Source organism: Ornithorhynchus anatinus, chromosome 1 (genome assembly GCF_004115215.2).
Source record: "Ornithorhynchus anatinus isolate Pmale09 chromosome 1, mOrnAna1.pri.v4, whole genome shotgun sequence".
Classification (NCBI taxonomy): Eukaryota; Metazoa; Chordata; class Mammalia; order Monotremata; family Ornithorhynchidae; genus Ornithorhynchus; species Ornithorhynchus anatinus.
In genome coordinates, this window is record NC_041728.1 from 81,029,934 (window position 1) to 81,049,968 (window position 20,035).

Sequence of the window (20,035 nt, forward strand, 5' to 3'; positions counted from 1 at the left end):
TCTCTGTGTCTCAGTTACCTCATCTGTAAAATGGGGATTAATACTGTGAGCCTCATGTGGGACAACCTGATTACCCTGTATCTACCCCAGCGCTTAGAACAGTGCTCTGCACATAGAAAGCGCTTAACAAATACCAACATTATTATTATTATTTGAAGAACCAAGGACATTACTCAAAATGAAGGATAATTGAAATAAGGTCAAGTTCAGTACTATTGGAAGTATAACATAGATAATTTTGAAGATTCAAGTGTTTCAGCTTTGACCAATAATTAGATTTTATTTTGCTAGTTTTGTGAGAGTGGGTTGCTGACAGTTATATATTTGTGGCAGTTTCAACATAAAGAGTCAGGTGTTAGTATTTAAAAGGAGAATCACACCAAAGTAGCTTTGTAAAGAAATATTACCACTGGCTAAAGTCCCTCACCCTTTTATGAGATTTGGCTCAAATGGTAGGATTTTAGAATTTATTGAGCCCTCCCAGGGGTGCAGACTCTCAGAAGAGTTATAGAAGAAAAGTTATGTTTCTATTCCCATTGTTGATGTCTCCAGCAAATTCTCCAGAGTTCAGGTTGTCCAAACAATAAATCCCTTGGGGAAAAAAAAAATTTGCATGAAAGCCTGATTGACTAAACCTGCATAAGTCAAAAAAGCAGAGACCCAGGTCAGACTAATGGGGGTAGGTCTCATTTCTAAGAAATGGATGGGAGAGGAAAAAATGGTAAAATTACCTAATAGGGGAGGGAATTTCACGCATTGGGAAAGTTTGTGTTCAACCTCAGAAGTTTGTGTTCAACCTTTTTCTTGTCAAGGTACATAATGTTAGGCCAGCTCTCACCTAATCAGTCAATCAGTAAATCAATGGTAATTAATGGCACTTATTGTGGGCCAAAAACTGTATGTACTAAGTTCTTGAAAGAGTACTATACAGACTAGAGGGTTAGACAGACATTAAATTAACCTTGAAAATAAAGATAAGTGCTGTGCGACTGGGTGAGAGGTGAATATAAATGTGCCAATAATAATTGTGATATTTATTAAAGTGACTCATTTTATGCCAAGCTCAGTGGTAGATTCAAGATAATCAAGTCACAGTCTCTGTCCCACTGGGACTCACAGCCTGAGTAGGAGGGAGAACAGGGTTTGAATTTTCATTATACAGATGAGGAGAGTGGGACAAAGAGGAGTTAAGCAACTTGTTCAAGGTCACACAGAAGGCAAATGGTAGAACCAGGATTAGAACCCAGGTCCTCTGACTCCCAGGCTCATGTTCTTTTCATTACGTCACACTGCTTGCCTAATTTTAAATCGCAAGTATGTTACCCTAGCCTGCCCCTAACTCTCCATTCCATTGCTTTCAAACTTTTCCAGTCCAGTCCAGTCTCTGCCTGTTATTGGGCAGAGATTGTCTCTATTTGTTGCTGATTTCTACTTTCCAAGTGCTTAGTACAGTGGTCTGCACACAGTAAACATTCAATAAATGCAATTGAAGGAATGAATGAATGAATGAATGAATGAATGAATGAATGACTACCTTGAACTAATTCCCTGTGACCCAAGTTCTCCTTAATCCCCCTTTGGTATATCTATTCCTGTGAAATGTGTTTAGCATATAGCTCCAACACAAAGGGATGCTGTTTCTACTGTCCTGGACTCTCCTGCACTGTGGCACCTAGCCATCTTGTGGGACTACAAATTTAGAGTGCCATGACAAGACTGGGATAGAATAAGGGAACAGCAGTCAGTGGTGGAAGAGGAGCTGGTGGGGAGAGAATGAAGAAGATCTGAATCTCTATATCTGCCTCCTTCTCAACTTCTTCCTGCTCCTCTTTCTTCCCTTTATCTTCCTCCTCCTTCTCCTTCTTCCCTTTCTCCTCCTCCTTCTCTTTCCCTCCCTCTCTTCCTCCTCTTCTTCATTCTCTTCATCTTCACTTTCTCTTCCCTCTCCTCCTTGTCCTCTCATCCTTCACCTTGTCCTCTTCCTCCTTCTTGTCCTCCTCTTCATCCTATTTCTCCTCCTCTTTTCCTCCTCTTTCTCATTTTCCTCCTCCTCCTCTTCCTCCCACTCCTGCTTGTCCCCCTTCTTCTCGTCTCTTCCTGTCCCGGCCAAATTCCAGTAGGGGTTGTTGGGTTTGGAAAGAGTGGCTTGGGTGATGGGAGTGGAAATAGCAGCAAGATCCATCTTCTTAGATTAGTCAAAAAAATGTATAAATTGCAAGAATGGACATAAGAAAAAGAGGCGTAGGAGATAGAGGAAATCGAGTACAAATCTGAAATGTGGATAGTGCTATGATAGGGTAGGGGGCTGGACTATGGAGTATGGGGAAATCAATCAATCGATCAATGGTATTCATCAAGTGCTTATGTGTTCAGAGCACTGTTCCAGCTGTTTGGGCGAGTCTAATACAGATAAGTTGGAATAATAATAATAATGATGGTATTTGCTAAGCACTTCCTATCTGCCAAGCACTGTTCTAAGCCCCGGGGTAAATACAAGGTAATCATGTTGTCCCACGTGGGGCTCACAGTCTTACTCCCCATTTTACAGATGAGGTAAATGAGGCACAGATAAGCTAAATGATTTGGCCAAGGTCACATAGCAGACAAGTGGCGGAACCGGGATTAGAACCTATGCCCTCTGACTCCCAAACCCGGCTCTTTCTTTAATCCTTACAGTCTAGTGGGAATGACTATTCCCTGGAAAATTAGCTAAATCAGAGACTTAATCTGCAATCATTTTAAGAAAACATGACTTTCATTGCTCTGATGAGGAGCTAAAGACCAGGAGTACCACTGTGGTCCCAGCAGGGACAATTGCGCATGCTCAAACACACTGTGAAAGTGCATCAGGGTTTACAAATCTGTACCATGCCCATTTTCTTCTCAGTCCTCAAAGACCCCAACTTTTTTTTTTTTTCATTGATGAAGCCCAACCCAGCTAATATTATTCTCAGGCTCAGGACCTACAGGATAGCACATACTCCTACAAAGCTCAATCCAACTGTGTCCCCAGTTCCTGAAAAAGGTGGGAATTTCATCACAAGTTCTCTAAGGATGCAAATGTACCAAGTAATTTAAAATGACTGAATGTCAGAGGAAAATATATGCATAATTTACAAAGTGAGCCTGCAATTGCTTGAAATATGACAACATTTCTCATGGTGTCACAAAAACAGATGGCTCTGAAGCGTAATATAATTGATGGTATAACTTTATGTATTTATGAAGTATATGTGACTAGAGAAACCATATAAAAATATTTATGAACAGTGGGTGAACGTACCACTAAACAGGTGGTATTGTGAACTACTCTTTTATCGTTTATGGTGCAGTAAGGGGAGAAATAGCTGAAGCATTTAATTTTAGAAATTAAAGAAGTGACTGTTTCACTGGTAAAGTTGAATTCAGTGGATTAGCAATAAAGATAAACACTGAAAACTGAGAAATTGCCACCTTAAATGATGGAGCTGGTAGCATAATAGGGTACCAATAGATTTGTGGCATTATACCGTACGACTCCCTGGACAAATGAGGGACTACAGGAAAACTTTTGTTCTGACAATTCCAATTAAAACATTAGATTACAATTTGCCCTTTCATCATCCTTTTCTGATAGGTTTCCTCGGGCAGTATCTGCTTGGTGGGGAAATCTTATTTTACAAATGAGGAAACTGAGGCATGAAGAAGTGGTGATTTGCCCACAGTCACACAGCAGACAAGTGGTGGAGTCAGTATTATTACTCAGGTCCTTCTGACTTCCAGGCCCATGCTCTATCCACTAGGCCACATTGCTTCTCTAATTGAAGTATTTGTTAAAACCTTACTATGTTTCAAGCATTGTAGTAAATTCTGGGGCAGATATAAGATATTCTGGTTGGACACAGTCCCTGTGTCATATGAAACTCATGGTTTAAGAGGAAGAACAAGTATTGAATCTCCATTTAAAAGATGAGGAAACTGAGGCACAAAGCAGTTAAATAACTTGGCCACATGACTTCAGGTGGAGCTGTGATAAGAACCAAGGTCTTCTATCTCTCGGGTCCATGGTCTTTCCATTAGGCTTAGCTGTGTCTCAAATCATCGGCAAGTGTCATGAAGGAAAAATGCATGCAATTATGTCTTGTAATTGATGATTATGAATGAAAAAATAAAAGGTTGAGAAGGGCATTAAACAGTTTAGGTTAACTTTCAAAAAAACAACATTCATAAAATATTGGCTATAGAAAGAAGAGAATGTAAAATTATTAAAGTTAATATAGTAGAGATTAATTATAAATATTCAGAATACCTATAATATCTTTTTTCCAAAGTAAATTGTCCATGTAAGCTCATTATGGGTACACCCACTCCCTTGGAGAACTCTTTCACTCCTATAGCTTTATGCAGAGGGTACCCAAATCTACATTTCCAGCCCTGACTTCTCTTCCTCTTCGCATTCTCGCATTTCCTCCACCTTCAAGACATCTATCTCTACTTGGATGTCTTCCCGTCATCTCAAGCTTAACACATCCAAAATAGAACTCCGCATTTTCCCATCCAAATCCTGTCCTCTCCCTTGACTTTCCTATGATTGTAGATGGCACCACCATCCTTCCTGTCTCATAAATCCGTAACCTTGGTGTTATCCTTGACTCCTCTTTCCCATTCAACCCACATATTCAATCCATCACTAAATCCCATCAGTCCCATCTTCACAACATCGCTAAAATTCTCGCTTTCCTGTCCATCAAAACTGCTACCAGGTTTATACAAAAACTCATCCTATGGTACCTGGATTATTGCATCAGTCTCCTGGCTAATCTCCCAGCCTCCTGTCTCTCACCACTGCAGTCCATACTCTGCTGCCCGGATCATTTTTCTATAGAGACATTCAGAACATGTTTCACCACTCCTCAAAACACTCCAGTGATTGCCCACCCATCCCTGCTTCAAACAAAGTGTCCCATTGGCTTTAAAGCACTCAGTCACCTTGCCCCCTCCTACTTCACCTTGCTATTCTCCCACAACAACCCAGCCCACACACTTCACTCCTCTAACGTTAACCTTCTCACTGTGCGTCCATCTTGTGTATCTCAACCAGACACCCCGCCCACGTCCTGCTTCTGTCCTGGAATGCCCTTCCTCCTCATGCGACAGACAATTACTCTCCCTCCCTTCAAAGCCTTATTGAAGTCACATCTCCTCCAAGAGGCCTTCCCTGACTAAACCCCCCTTTCCTATTTCCCACTCCCTTCTGGGTCACCATGACTTGCTCCTGTTGTCCATCCCCTCCCGCTGCCCAAGACCCACAGCACTTACGAGTACATCTATAATTCATTTATTTATATTACTGTCTGTCTCCCCTGCCTCTAGAATGCAAGCTCACTGTGGGCAGGGAATTTTCCTGTTTCATGTTAAAATGTACTTTTCCAAGTGCTTAATACAATGCTCTCTGCATAGTAAGCATTCAGTAAACATGAATGAATGAATGAATGGAACTTATCTGCTCTTTCTGTTGTATTTTATTCTCTCAAATACTAAGTACAGTGCTTTAGCATATTAAGTGCTCAATAAATTCCATTGTTTGATGGACTGATTAATTGATTATAAAAATGAACTATGTGCACATAGTTCCAAGAAATTGATAAATTTTACTCAAAGAAAATTTAAATTTTAAATGAAAATTATGAAACTACTTAAATAATGAATGATACATAAAACATGGATACAGTGCTGGGAATATCCTGATCTAAGCTCTAACATGTTGAACTGTATTAATATTTTTGTAGTTTATTGCCCTAAACTTTTACTTTTAAGAAATGTTTAACAATGTGACTTCACCATAATAAAATATTAACATCTCAGTAATAAAATGATTAATAAAAGAGTGCAGATTATTATAAAAAGCTTAGATTGAAATGGAATATTTTATATCAACCACTTTTTCTTGTGATTTTTTTAAAAGTTGATATGGTGAAAATGTTATCTACTTAAAAATTTTTATTTTTATTTTCTTACCTTTATCATAGCAGAGTGAAACCTTTATCATAACTTTCCTTGAACCACATTTTTAGGCTTGATTCAAGCTACTATAACTCCTTTAACTACTATAAATGCTTAGTGATAAGAGCATGGGACTGGGAGTCAGGAGACCCAGTTTCTAAATACAGGTCTGTCACTGACTTGCTCTGTGTACATAGGCAAGTCACTTAACTTCTTCGGGTCTCAAATTCCAAAGCTCAGGTGCCTGAACTGTAAAATAGAGGTTAGATATCTTGCATCCCTACCTCTTAGACTGTTAGCCCCATGTGACAAGGAGTATATCTGAGCTAATTATTATTATTATCATCATATTTGTTAACTGTTCACTCTGTGTCAAGCACTAATTTAAGGATGGAACTCATTGGTTAATTAGGTCAGATATAGTTCCTGTCTCACATGGGCCCATAAAGTGGGAAGGAGAATAGGAATTAAATCCCCATTTTACAAATGAGGAAACAAATGAGGCACAGAGAAGTTAAGTGGCTTGCCCCAGGTCACACAGCAGGCAACTGACCAGGCAGGATTAGACCTCTCATCCTATGACTCCCAGGTTTGGGGTCTTTGCACTAGGCCACATTGCTCAATGTTTATAATAATTACATAGTATAAAATAAGCACATAATAGATACCATTTTTTAAAAAATTGCAGCCCTTTTAAACCCAAATAAAGCCTCCATGGCTTTGATTTTTCTAGTTAATATCCAATTTTCATGGACAAACACATAGTTAAGAAAAGTAGAACTTTTCAGAGCTACTTTTAAATGTCAGTATATTAGATTTCTAGCAGTAATTGTCTAAGTGATTTAGTATATCTTTGAAAATCAGCATTATTACATTCCCTGCATATTTTAACTACATTTATAAACTAGTAAAGAATGTTCGATCATCTGATTACCAAAGGGACAAATACATGACGGATTCTTTTTTGCACATGACTTTCATGTATGAATCATAAGTAGCTAAAGACACTGCTGAGAGTCAGAGTTGAGTTTTAATCCTAACTCTCCTGTTTGCCTGCTGTTGGACCTTTGGTGTCACAGCTTTTCTATGCCTAGGTTTTCTCATCTGTAAAATGGGGATTCAATACCTGTTAACCTGCCTACTTACACTGTGAGCCTGATGTGGATCAGCCACTGTGTTCTATTTGATCATCTCATTTGATCACCCAGTGCTTAGTACAGTGCTCTGCACATACTAACCTCTTAAGAAATATTACTATTATTATTAATTAGAATAGTTTGTGATCCTCAGTTTTGCATTAACTGGTATTTTTTATTAATGTCTTTTGGTTATTCCATCCTTTTGCCAATCTCCTGAATATCCAGGGGCTTCCTGCCTTGATTCAGTCAGGTCATCCTGCTTAATTGATCTACTTCATGCATTTCCCTGATGAGTCTTTTGAGGGATATTATTGATTACAAAATATAGTCTTTATTCCATCAGTGTGTTTTGGTCCATAATGGCCATGGCAACAGAGGAAATAAAAGCATGAACTAGGGTGTCACAGAAGAGGAGACAAGTGACAGAGCTGTAGAAAAGCTGAAAATGAAATTTATTTAGAATAGAAGAATCTTAATTTTGAAAGAAGTGAATAATTAGTATTTATTCAATGTATAGTGCAAAGGACTTTGCCTTGTAGAAGGCAATAAATAAATCCCTTCACTGAGGAGCTTGTAATAAAACAGAGCCTAAAAATGCAAAGTTCATTAGAAGTTATCAACATAGGAGCTCTATAAAGATACATGTAATTTTACAGAAATTCAATAATTAAGAATGAAAGCATTAAGCACATGCTCAAATGAATGTATATAATGTCCCCATAGATGACAAAAAGTCGAAAATTATACATTTATTTAAATAAAAACGTGATTGTTTTTAAATGCTGCTTTTATTTTCCTCCCACAAATATGTCTGGTAACAGTCTATTTATAGAAAGTATTTTTTTCATCCTACTGGGTTAACAACTAATAAACGAATACGTCTTCACTTAAAGTCAACTCAAACAGTAAACAGGCGGTGTTAAGGGTATCTTAAAATTATTGCTTCAGAAAGTGTGTTAGCTCATGTAAGTGTAAGTAAATGTACCTTGCTTGATTTTCTTCTAGCTGTGTGTGATGTCACTCTTGATATTGCACTAGTCAATATTTACTAGTTGATATAATATTTATCTTGAGATCACTACATTAGGAAACCAGATTCCTCGGAAACTAAGATGCTTAGATTGTCAGGTGGGTGTGAGCCTAAATGGTACCAAGACAGTTTTGCGTTAAATGCCCCTAAACCACTTCACTTGCTCTTTTTCCCTGTTCCCTATTTGAGCCTCTAGGTGGCAGCATTAGCGAGGAATTTGCAGCGTTGAGGTCGCCACCGCCTGGAAAACCTTTCCTGGGCAAAAAAAGGACAAATGAGTACAGAAGAAGAAGATTTCTGTTCTTCTGATGATTTCGTTTGCCAATTACCATCTTTTCTCAAAATTATGATTCTAAAATTTTCCTCTTCAAACCCATAAAATATGGATTTTGGGTGGGACATTATTTCTAAGTCTAAATAAGGACAGCCATTAGCAAATTGTAAAAATTCCTAGGAAATTTGTCTTTCTTTGGTTTTCAGCAGAAAAAACATTAATAGAAGAAGGATCATCTAAGCGAATATTCCTCAGAAGGTCATGCCACAAACTCCCTACCAATAATAATAATAATAATAATAATGTTGGTATTTGTTAAGCGCTTACTATGTGCAGAGCACTGTTCTAAGCACTGGGGTAGATACAGGGTAATCAGCTTGTCCCATATGAGGCTCACAGTCTTAATCCCATTTTACAGATGAGGTAACTGAGGCACAGAGGGTTTAAGTGACTTGCCCACAGTAACACAGCTGAGAAGTGTCAGAGCTGGAATTCGAACCCGTGACTGCTGACTCCCAAGCCCGGGCTCTTTCCACTAAGCCATGCTGCTTAACTGTCTGCCCTTATCTGTCTTTTTTGTCTGCTTTCAGAAGAAAGTATACCATGAGAATTTCCATAAGTGGCTTTACCACTTGCCTTCTGTGTGACCTTGGGTGGGTCACTTACCTTCTCTGTGACTCAGTTTCCTCATGTGTAAAGTGGGGTTTCCAGATCTGTTCTCCCTTTTATTAATGGTATTTACTAAGCACTTACTATCATTCAATCAATCAGTAGTATTCATTGAGCACTAATTGTGTGTAGAGCATTATACTCAACATTTGGTAGAGCACAATGTAACAGAGTTGGTAGACATCTTTCCTGTCCACAGTCTACAGGGGGAGACAGACATTAATATAAACAAATAATTATGGATATGTACATAAGTGCAGTGGAATTGAAGGAGGGGTGAATGTAGGGTACAAATCTAAAGGTGATGCAGAAAGGAGTGGGAAAAGAAGTGTGGTCTGAACTAGGAAAGGCTTCTTGGTAGAGAAATTCTTTTAAAATGACTTTGAAGGTGGGGAGAATGATTGTCAGATATGAAGAGGGAGGGTATTCCAGGCCAGAGACAAGATGTGAACAAATGATCGGTGGCAAGATCGATGAGATCAAGGTTACAGTGAGTAGTTCAGCATTAGAGAAAAGCAGTGTGTGGGCTGGGTTGTTGTAGGAAATCAAGGTTACTGAGTGCTTTAAAGTCTATAATAAGGAGTCCCTGTTTGATGCTGAGGTAAATAGACAACCATTGGGATTTCTTGAGGAATGGGGAAACAGAATAAATGGTTTTGTACAAAAGTGATCTGGGCAGCAGAATGAAGTATGGACTTGAATGAGGAGGGACAGCAGGCAGGGAGGTCAGTAAGGAAGCTGTTATATTGATCAAGGCAATAATAATCATAATAATAATGGCATTTGTTATGCGCTTACTATTCGCAAAACACTGTTCTAAGCACTGGAGAGGATATAAGGTGATCAGGTTGTCTGTTCCACATGGGGCTCACAGTTTTAATCCCCATTTTACAGCTGAGGTCACTGAGGCACAGAGAAGTTAAGTGACTTGCCCAAATTTACATGGCTGACAAGCGGCTGAGCCAGGACTTGAATCCATGACTTCTGACAAGTGCTTGTATTAACATGGTAGCAGTTTGGATGGAGAGGACACGGGGAGTTTTAGGAATGTTGTGAACACTGACATAAGATTTAGTGACAAATTGATTATGTGGGTTGAAGCTTGTTATGGGCTGGGAATGTCTGGTGGTTCTGTTGTGGTGTAATAATAATAATAATAATAATAATAATAATAATAATGGTATGTGTTAAGTGCTTACTATGTGCCAAGCACTGTTCTAAGCACTGGGGTAGATACGATGTTATCAGGTTGTCCCACGTGGGACTCACATTCTTAATTGCCCATTTTACAGATGAGGTGAATGAGGCACAGAGAAGTGAAGTGACTTGCCCAAAGTCACACAGCTGCCAAGTGGCAGAGCCAGAATTAGAACCCATGCCCTCTGACTCCCAAGCCCATGCTTTTTCCACTAAGCCACTGTACTCTCCCAAGCACCTAATTAAATGCTCTGCACATAGTAAATACTAAATAAATACAATTGATTGCTTGAATGAGAGAGAGAGATGAATCAAGGATAATGCCAAGTTATGGGCTTGTGAAACAGGAAGGATGGTTGCTAGCTACAGTGACAGGAAAATCAGGGGGAGGATGGGGTTTGGGTGGGAAGATGAGGAGTTCTGTTTAGGACATGTTAAGTTTGAGGAAATGTTCTCAGTAAATACTATTAATTGATTATATCTCACCAACGCTTAATGCAGTGTTTGGCATGTAGTAAGTGCTTAGTAATACTAGTAATAATTGTGGTATTTGTGAAGCACTTACTATGTTCCAGGCTCTGTACTAAGCACTAGATTGGAGAGAAACACATCAGCTTGGACTTAGTCCCTATCCCACATTAAGGTTCACAGTCTAATTCCCAGCGTAGCTCAGAGAAGCAGTGTGGCTCAGTGGAAAGGGCCCAGGCTTAGGAGTCAGAGGTCATGGGTTCGAATCCCTGCTCTACCACTTGGCTGTGTGACTGTGGGCAAGTCACTTAACTTCTCTGTGCCTCAATTACCTCATCTGTAAAATGGGGATTAAGACTATGAGCCTCACATGGGACAACCTAATTACCCTGTACCTACCCCAGCGCTTAGAACAGTGCTCTGCACATAGTAAGCGCATAACAAATACCAACATTATTATTTTACAGATGAGGTAAATGAGGCACAGAAAAATGAAATGACTTACCAAAGGTCCCACCGCAGACAATGGCAGAGCTGGGATTAAAACCCAGGTTCTTCTGACTCCAACTTCCATGCTCTTTCCCCTAGGTCACGCCACCTCTCAAATCCTACAAATTTTATTATTAGTTTTTCAAATAAGTCCATATCTCAAGGAAATGTTGCTGCTTACCTGCCTTGTGCTGCCCAAGTCAGCCCTTACAGGTTCTCCAGAAAGAACTTTAGTGGAAAGGCAAATGACTCTTTACAGCTTGCGTTTACTAGCCCCAATTGTCCCTACTTGCTCCGCAGTTCTAAAATATGGCCATAGATCTAAAGTGAAACTATGTAGCAATAAAAATGGAATTATAATTGAAAATAAAATCAAGAGCAGAATCAATGAATCAATGGCATTTATTGAGAACTTACTGTGAAGAGCACTGTACAAAGTGCTTGGGAGAGTACAGTACAACAGAGTTGGTAGAGAGGTTCTCTGCCTTCAAGTAGTTTACAGTCTAGAGGAGGAGACAGGTATTATTGTGAATAAATAATTTACAGATATGTACATAAGTGCTGTGGAGCCAAGGGTGGAGTAAATACCAAGTGTGCAATATACAAAAAATCTATATTTTGCTTTATTTAAAGTGATCTTAATCAAATCAATCCTATCTGATAGGATGGGGTTGATTCTACCCTAAAAATAAATTGTATTTATTGAGTTCTTACTGAGCACTGTACTAAAGGGGCTGGGAGAGTACAATACAACAGAAGTAGCAGACACATTCCCTGTCCATAGTGGGATCACAGTCTAGCCTACCAGTGATAGTAGTGAGTCCAGGAAAGACTCATCAGTTGTTAGTAAATTGAAAGATTTCTCAGTCTCTTGTACTGTTACAGGATAGTCTGTGTTAACCCAGTAAGTGGTGAAAGTATATTTTTAGTTTTACTCAGAAATTCTTTTATAGTCCAGCCTCAAGTTCAGTCCACCTTAGGTGTTGGGTTCAGTCAATTTAAGTTCTACTGCTAAAAGTTTAGAAATGGAAGGAAGGAACTTTTACAATTTTACTTCATGGTGGAGAAATATTTTGGTATAATGAAAAGAATGGAAAAGGATGGAAATGTTGAACCCCAACTCTACTTTGCAGAGTGAATTTGGCAAGTCATTTAATTTTTCAGGAGTTCAGCTTTCTGACTAACAGTCCTCAGAGAGAGAATGTAAAAAGCAGTGTAGCCAGGAGAGGCAGCGTGGCCTAGTGGGTAGAATATGGGTCTGAACGTCAATAGGATCTGAGTTCTAATCCCTGCTCTGCCACTTGTCTCATATAACCCATATGTAAAATAAGGATTAAGACTGTGAACACTCTGTGGGACATGGGCTCTGCCCAACCTTAATCAGTTTGTGTCTCCCTGAGCACTTAGTACAGTGTTTGGCTTTATAAATGCCATAAAGAAGCAATTAAAACTACTTTTTGATAACTTTGTACACATCCATGTGACAGATTCTATAAATGGATGGATACAATTCTTAGAAAATACTTTACTAACATATGCAGGTGGCCTATGTGGTTAGTTTTCTTAAGAATATCTTTTAGGTAGGCTGTTGTTGGGTTATTTGAGGAAAGATTGTATTATTTGACTAAGTCATGGACTACAACTCTCCTTTCTTTATGTTGAGGTGTTAGTGAAATGGCAATATTATATTTATCTGCCCCGTACTAGACAATATAGAATTGGGGGAATATTTAACTATCATAATCGTAGACTGTTTAATTGAAGCAGGAAGGATCCAGAGCTCCAAGAAGCAGTTCTGTGATTGTAATAATCTATCTTTAATTGCTTGTATAAATGGTTTACATCTAATTTCCCATAATTGTGTCACCAGATTTTCATAAAATAGATCTATTAGCCTCTATTATGTTCTTAAATGTGGTTCAAACTCATTTTAGAACAAGTTTTTACATTTTAAAAATTGATATAAATGTTTTCATTGCATCAGCTTCAGGTATAATGCAAATGTTATTTTTGAAATTTATTATTATTATCATTATTATTACTACTATATTTGTTAAGTGCTACTATTTGTAAATCGATATTACAAATGTTGGGGTAGGTACAAATTAATCAGGTTGGACACAGTCCCTATCCCCATGAGGCTCACGGTCTAAGTTTATTCATTTCTGTGTATTGCAAGCATTATAAATAATTGCTCTTATCTCATAAAAATAATTGCTTTTTACAGCTTGCCAAAGTGTTTTTAAGAGGATTGCCAAGTAGTGATTCTCTTCAATTAATATGTGAACTTGGCATGCAGATACAATAACTTTCTTCTCCACCTATAGGATATTAAAACATTTAGCTCACAACAGTAAAGTTGTCACTTGCTGTTTGAGTTCATATGTTCAGTTCTGGGTCCTTTCTATTCTCCATCATTCATTCATTCAATGGTATTTATTGAGCACTCACTCCCTTTGAGGACTCATTTGCTCCCATGGCTTCAATTACCAACTCTATGCGAAGATACCCAAATTTACATCTCCAGCCCTGATCTGTCTCTCTCAAGACTTGCATTTCCTTTGACTTTCAAGACATCTATCCCTACTTTTTGGTCTTCCCATCACCTCAAGCTTAGCATGTCCAAAACAGAACGCTTCCCACCCAAATCCTCCCCTGACTTTCCTATTATTGTAGGTGGCACCACCATCCTTCCTTTCTCACAATCTGTAACTTTGGTGCTATCTTTAATTCCTCTTTCACATATGAATTTGCTGAATCGTAGAACAACTTACTTTTGTACAGAATAGGAATTCACTTGTATTTATTGAGCGCTTACTATGTGCAGAGCAATGTTCAGTCAATAAAGAAGTATGAATTTAATGAGATGATGAAGCTGCTGAAAGACACCTAGTCCAGTAGATGGTAGATACAGTGAGAGAGCATTCTTGTATTGTCCTTTTAAACATGGCACTAACGATGATGACTGGTAGTGTGGACCTATGAGCAGCTAAATTTCCTTCCAGTCTTGGAATGGGAAACTTCGATTCTGGTTTGACTAACCATAGGCTCATGGAATAGCCTTAGTAGGATTTCAAAAGATTTGTCTAGGCAACAAAACTTGTTTTATAGCTGTGGGAGCCCAGAGTTTTGTAAGATTCAGGAATATAATGTAGTGCACCTTACCTCGCTCCTTTCTGTCATGCTGCAGAAACCATTTATTTCCCCCATCTCCCTCCTACCATTTCTTTCCAAACTCCTAGCACACTGCACTCTGTACGCACTCAATTAATACTATTGATTGATTGATTGATTGATTGATAATAGTTGGGAAATGTTTTGGATTGATATAATTGTGATTTCGGGAAATCAAGGCCCAGGGTAGTTTCCAAGAGTAACAATTTCACCTTATTTTTTGACATCGGTGATAATGACAATTTTGAAGCTGTATGTTATTTTGACAGAGTTCCAGGTATGAAGTTGATGCCTAAGTAATGTCTCCTCTTTGCTTGTAGATTTCTGCAACAGTACCATCTAATTCAAGTAGGCTCCACTTAGTAAAAAGCAATGTGACCTGTTAGAAAAAGCACAGGAGTCAGATGACCTGAGTTCAAATCCACCACTTGCCTTGATAAATCACTTAAATGATCTGTGCCTCAGTTTCCTTATCTGTAAAATTTGGATTAAATACCTGTTCTCCCTCCTCATCTTTAGTCTGTGATCTCCAAGTGGGACAGGGACTATGTCTAATCTGACTGGCACATAATAAGCACTAAACAAATACTACAATTGTTATTGGTTGAAAAAAATCAGTTTAAATATAAATTTAATCAATTCATCAGACAATAGCAGCTCTTATTCTTCTAATCCAGGTCTTGCCATTTCAGCTGGTTTCCTAGACCTTCCTGCATGCACCTTGTCTTCACCCTTTATCTAATTTATCCCTACTGCACCTAAATGAAGAAAAAAAAAAATTAAATGAACACAACTCTACTGAGGTAAAAACATTCTACATTCCAGCTTCCTTTTCAATTTGCCTATCTCCATTATGCTTACATTTGTATTGAAGATTATCCTCCAATGTAGTGTACCTTGGTCCATCACGATTCCAATAGTCTGTACCCTACCTACCATGTTGGGGCCCATATTTGGCTGGATAGGCCAAGGGAGAATAGTTGGCAATGCTGATTGGGATGGAGTTTGAAAGACAAAGGGACTCTGCAAAGGGAGAATGTGGGGGACAAGATCTATGACTCTGCCAGGGGCCCCCACCCTCCTCTTCAACCCACCACCTGCTCTCCCCATTGTCTTTGGGTCCCTGGTTTGCAGCTTTAGGTGGATGGGTCGTCTCTTTGGAACTGTAAAGAATGAAATGGAATAGATTAGATTTGAAGTGGGGTGTATGTAGACAAAGGGACAGTATATAGAAAACCTCAGAACACCAAAGGAAGGGGTGGGGAGAGAGGGGAATAGAGGAGGTGAGAGAAAGGAAAAAGGGATCTTGGCATTGATGTGTCTGTCTTCAGCTCTCCCTATGCCTGGACACACGAGACCAAGGCCCAGGCTCCAGTGAGTGGTTGTAGGAGTGGCAGGCAGAGCAGTGGTATCTATTGAGTGCTCACTGCACAGAAAGCTTGGAAAGTATAATGGAAGCACAATTACCCTCTCTGCCCACAAGGTGCTTCCATTTCATCCGACACACAAATAACCATGAGTAGTATAATCAGAAAAAATAAAATGGAATGTCCAATCAAATGTCTGCATAAACATGACTGTTGAGTGTGGGATTAAAGAAATAAAGTGCAAGACAAAACTGAACAGGTGTACTTAGAGAAGCAGCTGAAGCCGATTGGATAGAGCAAAGTCTTCTAATCCCAGCTCTGCCAGTTTTCTGCTATATGATCTTGGGCAAGTCACTTCACTTCTCTGTTAACCTCATTTTTAAAATGGAGATGAAGACTGTGAGCCCCATGAGGGACAGGAATTGTGTCCAACCTGATTAGCTCTTATCTACCCCAGTGCTTAGTACAGTGCCTTGCATATAGTATTAACAAATACTGAACAAACACTCAACAAATACAGTAAGAAAAGGGGCTAAGTGTATAGCCTTTTACAGGCTGGGCCTGGGCCTAGGTTTGGATTGGATAAGGACTGAAGATATAAATTTGTTTTCCCTAAGGTAGCAATGATTGGTCCTTGGAGAAGACATATTCCTCAAAATCATTGAAATCTTGATACCATCTCCATACGATTCTCTGATCTGTGATGAATATGAAGCAATATGCTCCCTTTAGCAATGTTGTGGTGGTTTGTTCTGGGACATATGACTTCCTAGTGATGAATGAGTCCCTGGATTGGGAAAAATGAACATATTCTCCAAATCCTCAGTTTCAGCATATTGTTACTATCAGAATATTCACTTATTTTTATTACAAATAAATAAACAGGACTTGGTTTGATAGTGAGGTGTTGATTATGCATTTCTTTGTTTGTGGTAAGTGATCTTTGAATCTGAGCCATTTTATTGAATCTCAGTGATGTAGGTTTTCTGTATCCATTGTGCTAGTGACCCTGAAAAAAATCCAATATCCATTCATGTGAGCTGTGACTTCTTGCTTCAGTAAGGCTGTTGTGATATTGTCACAGTGCTCCTTACAAGTGTCTCAGGAGCTTTATATAAGAGTACTTGGGTGCTTGTTTTGACAGTTTGTTGAATTGTTAGTTTGTCTTTGGAGTATAGGAGACAGTGGTCTCTCTGCACCACCAGGTCCCTTACAGCTATCCACGTGGCCTTCATGTATCACTGTGAATTATCATAAAATTAGTAGAAGTGCAAGTTTAGAAAATGGACACTCACTAATGCTTCATCTAGCATGTATATATGTAGCTAATCATTATTAATAAATGGCTGGCATAAGAGAAAATATTAATAGTAATCATTTTAATAATTCATTTAATGTTATTTAATGATAACGTTGATCATGATAATCAATTTGCTAGGCAGAGTGGCTTAGTGGAAAGAGCTCTGGGAGTCAGGGGACCTGGAATCAAATAATGGCTTCACCACTTGACTGCTACGTGTAACCTTGGGGAAGTTAGGTGGTTTCTCCCCACAACCATTAGACTGTGAACTCCATGTGGGACAGGGGACTGATTGCAACCTAATTATCTTGTATTTGTCCCAGTGCTTAGTACTATCCTTGTCCCAAAGTCAGCACTTAACCGACACCATACACATACATAAAAATACAAGAGGTGTATTGTAAAAGACGTGGTCTCTGGCTCAATTGTCTTGACTTATGTTGGTGAGTCGTATCTGACCGATAGCGACACCATGGACATATCTTTCCCAGAACTGCCCACCTCCATACCCATAAAGTTTTCTTGGTAAAAATACGGAGTGGTTTACCATTGCCTTCTCCGTGCAATAAACTTGAGTTTCTTCCCTCGACTCTCTCCATTGCTGTTGCTGTCCAGCACAGCGGAGTTTTGACTTGTAGCAGATTGCCTACCAGTCGTAAGTCACTGCCCAAGCAGTGGATATATCTCTTCTTGACTCTCCTCTCAGAGTCAAGATTGGTAGAGTACTGGAAATTCTCCAAGTGCGACCCTGAGAGGGGTCTCTGGCTCATTCCAAAGTGGAATCAATCCACTTGATTGATTCCAAACTGATTCAATCCAAAATGGATTATCATACTGGAAAAAACTAGCAGAGAAAGTCCTCATATATTAATCTCTTTAAGTCCACATAGTTGCAACTTTGGCCATATTATAAATATAATCAATGTAGTATTTTGTTTACTCTCCGCCATATGAGCTCAGAAGAGTACAGAAGAAGTATAGGGTGGCTCCAGACATCAAGTCTCTGCCTGTGGATCTGACGGCTTTAACATTGAGGTAGTTTGGGAGGGAAGTGTGTGCCAGTCTGTGCTTCTACCTACCCTCAATTCCTGGGCTTCCTCTAGTGAAATATGAACTATTTATTCATGGCTTGGCAGCACTGCTGTAGCTTATCCTAACATTTTATGACTTCTGATCACTCTTTGATATAACTACTTCCCTAGTCACTCGTTCCATCTTATGAATGTTAATGGTAGACTTCCTCTAGTGAAATTTGGTTGAAATGATGAAATAATGAAATATTTATATATACTACTGTCTGCCTCCTCCTCTATGGGCAGGGAAAACGTCTCCAAATTCTATTATGCTGTGCTTTCCCAAACACTTAGAACACTGTTCTATAAACATACTGTGCTTTATTAATATCACTGATTGACTGATGATAGGGGACAGAGTTTCCGAATAGTCCTAGTAATATAGACTTTTTGAAAATACTTATTAGCATACAATTCATGTCATTGTTTTGGACTTCTTAGATATCCATCCTATTATAGTAAGATACTGAAAGAAAACACACAAAAAAAGATTTTCCTGAATTTGAACTATTTATTCATGACTTGAAGGCACTGCTATAGCCTATCCTAATGTCCTATGACTTCTGATCCCTCTTTGATATTCCTACTTCCCTAGTCACTTATTCCATCCTTGGAATGTTAGTAAGTATACCTTGTATTTTAATTTTAACAAAATAATCAATGAAAACTGAATCATATATTGAAAGTTTAAAATGGACATCCAAAACTGTATCTATTAAAATTAAAACTTCATTGTCTTTGAGGATATGTTTGCTGGACCAGATATATATTGTTAATTTTACTCAGTCTATACTTTCTGCCATGAATGGCGTTGTTTCTTCAAGACCTTGAAAAAAAGTGTATAAAAGGAATTTTACTTCAGATTAAATTTATTTAGCTTGAATAAAAATGTGTGTTTATTTGCTTACTCAATATGTAATTAGATGGATGCTCTAGATAATTACACTAAATTGCTCTTCTAGTATGATAGTGAAATCGGGAATCTCGTTTTGTGTATCAGTAGTCAGTGACTCCTAGAAATCAGAAAAAGACAAGTCATTATCTGCCTTTTACATTCTTTCTCTAATTCATATCACAGTATCTTGATATCAGGGCAGTAATATAGGTTGTGCAGGAGACTGTATGGTAAATTATTTCCTGTGCCTTATATAATCCCTAATAAGTAGTTCACACTTTATCATAGATACTTGGGCAATTACATAAACACAGTATGGAAATATTTTGATTGAATATTTTTATTATGATGAGTTTTAGCTAAAACAAGTATACTATTTTTACTAACACTCAAAAACAAAACCTAAATGAATCATTATTGCTTATTTTAGCTAGATGTTGAAATTCCTTTGTCTTAGAATATTGCATTCCAGGATTGATAAAGAATAATTATTCATGACCAATTTGGTAGGTTGGCACATTTTGTTTATATTTTAGCCACAGTTGCTCAAGTTGAATGTATGAGTTTTGTCAAAATAGTTACTAATGCCAATTTCAGGACAATTAAGTACCCATCTTTATTTCATGAGTCCAGATGGGCAGAAAAAATGATCTTGCCCGCAAAACACACCTTCCAGCAAATGAATCGCAAACTGATCCCAGAGAGCTGCAGGGTGAGTATCCTATACTTTGTAAGAGCTATATTATTATCTGTGAAAGAATTGTGATAGGTATATACTTTACAGAAGTCTAATTAAGATTATGTGGGAAATTCCACAGATAACCTTCCCAGAATGAATTGACAATGACACGATCTGTCCATTTTGAGCACCACAGATGGCTTCTTCCATCAGTTACTTTATAGAAACCAAAATGGCTTCCAGTCCATCAACATGTAAGCTTGTCTATGTTACTCGTTCTATGTGCTCCTCATCAAGAA

The 20,035-nt window shown here is 38.5% G+C and overlaps 1 protein-coding gene across 4 annotated transcripts in view; it reads left to right on the forward strand.

The window, feature by feature from the left end:
* Nucleotides 1-20,035, forward strand: part of ADGRB3 (adhesion G protein-coupled receptor B3) — a 688,563-nt gene that overhangs the window by 179,921 nt on the left and 488,607 nt on the right. The gene's annotated exons all lie outside the window — the stretch shown is intronic.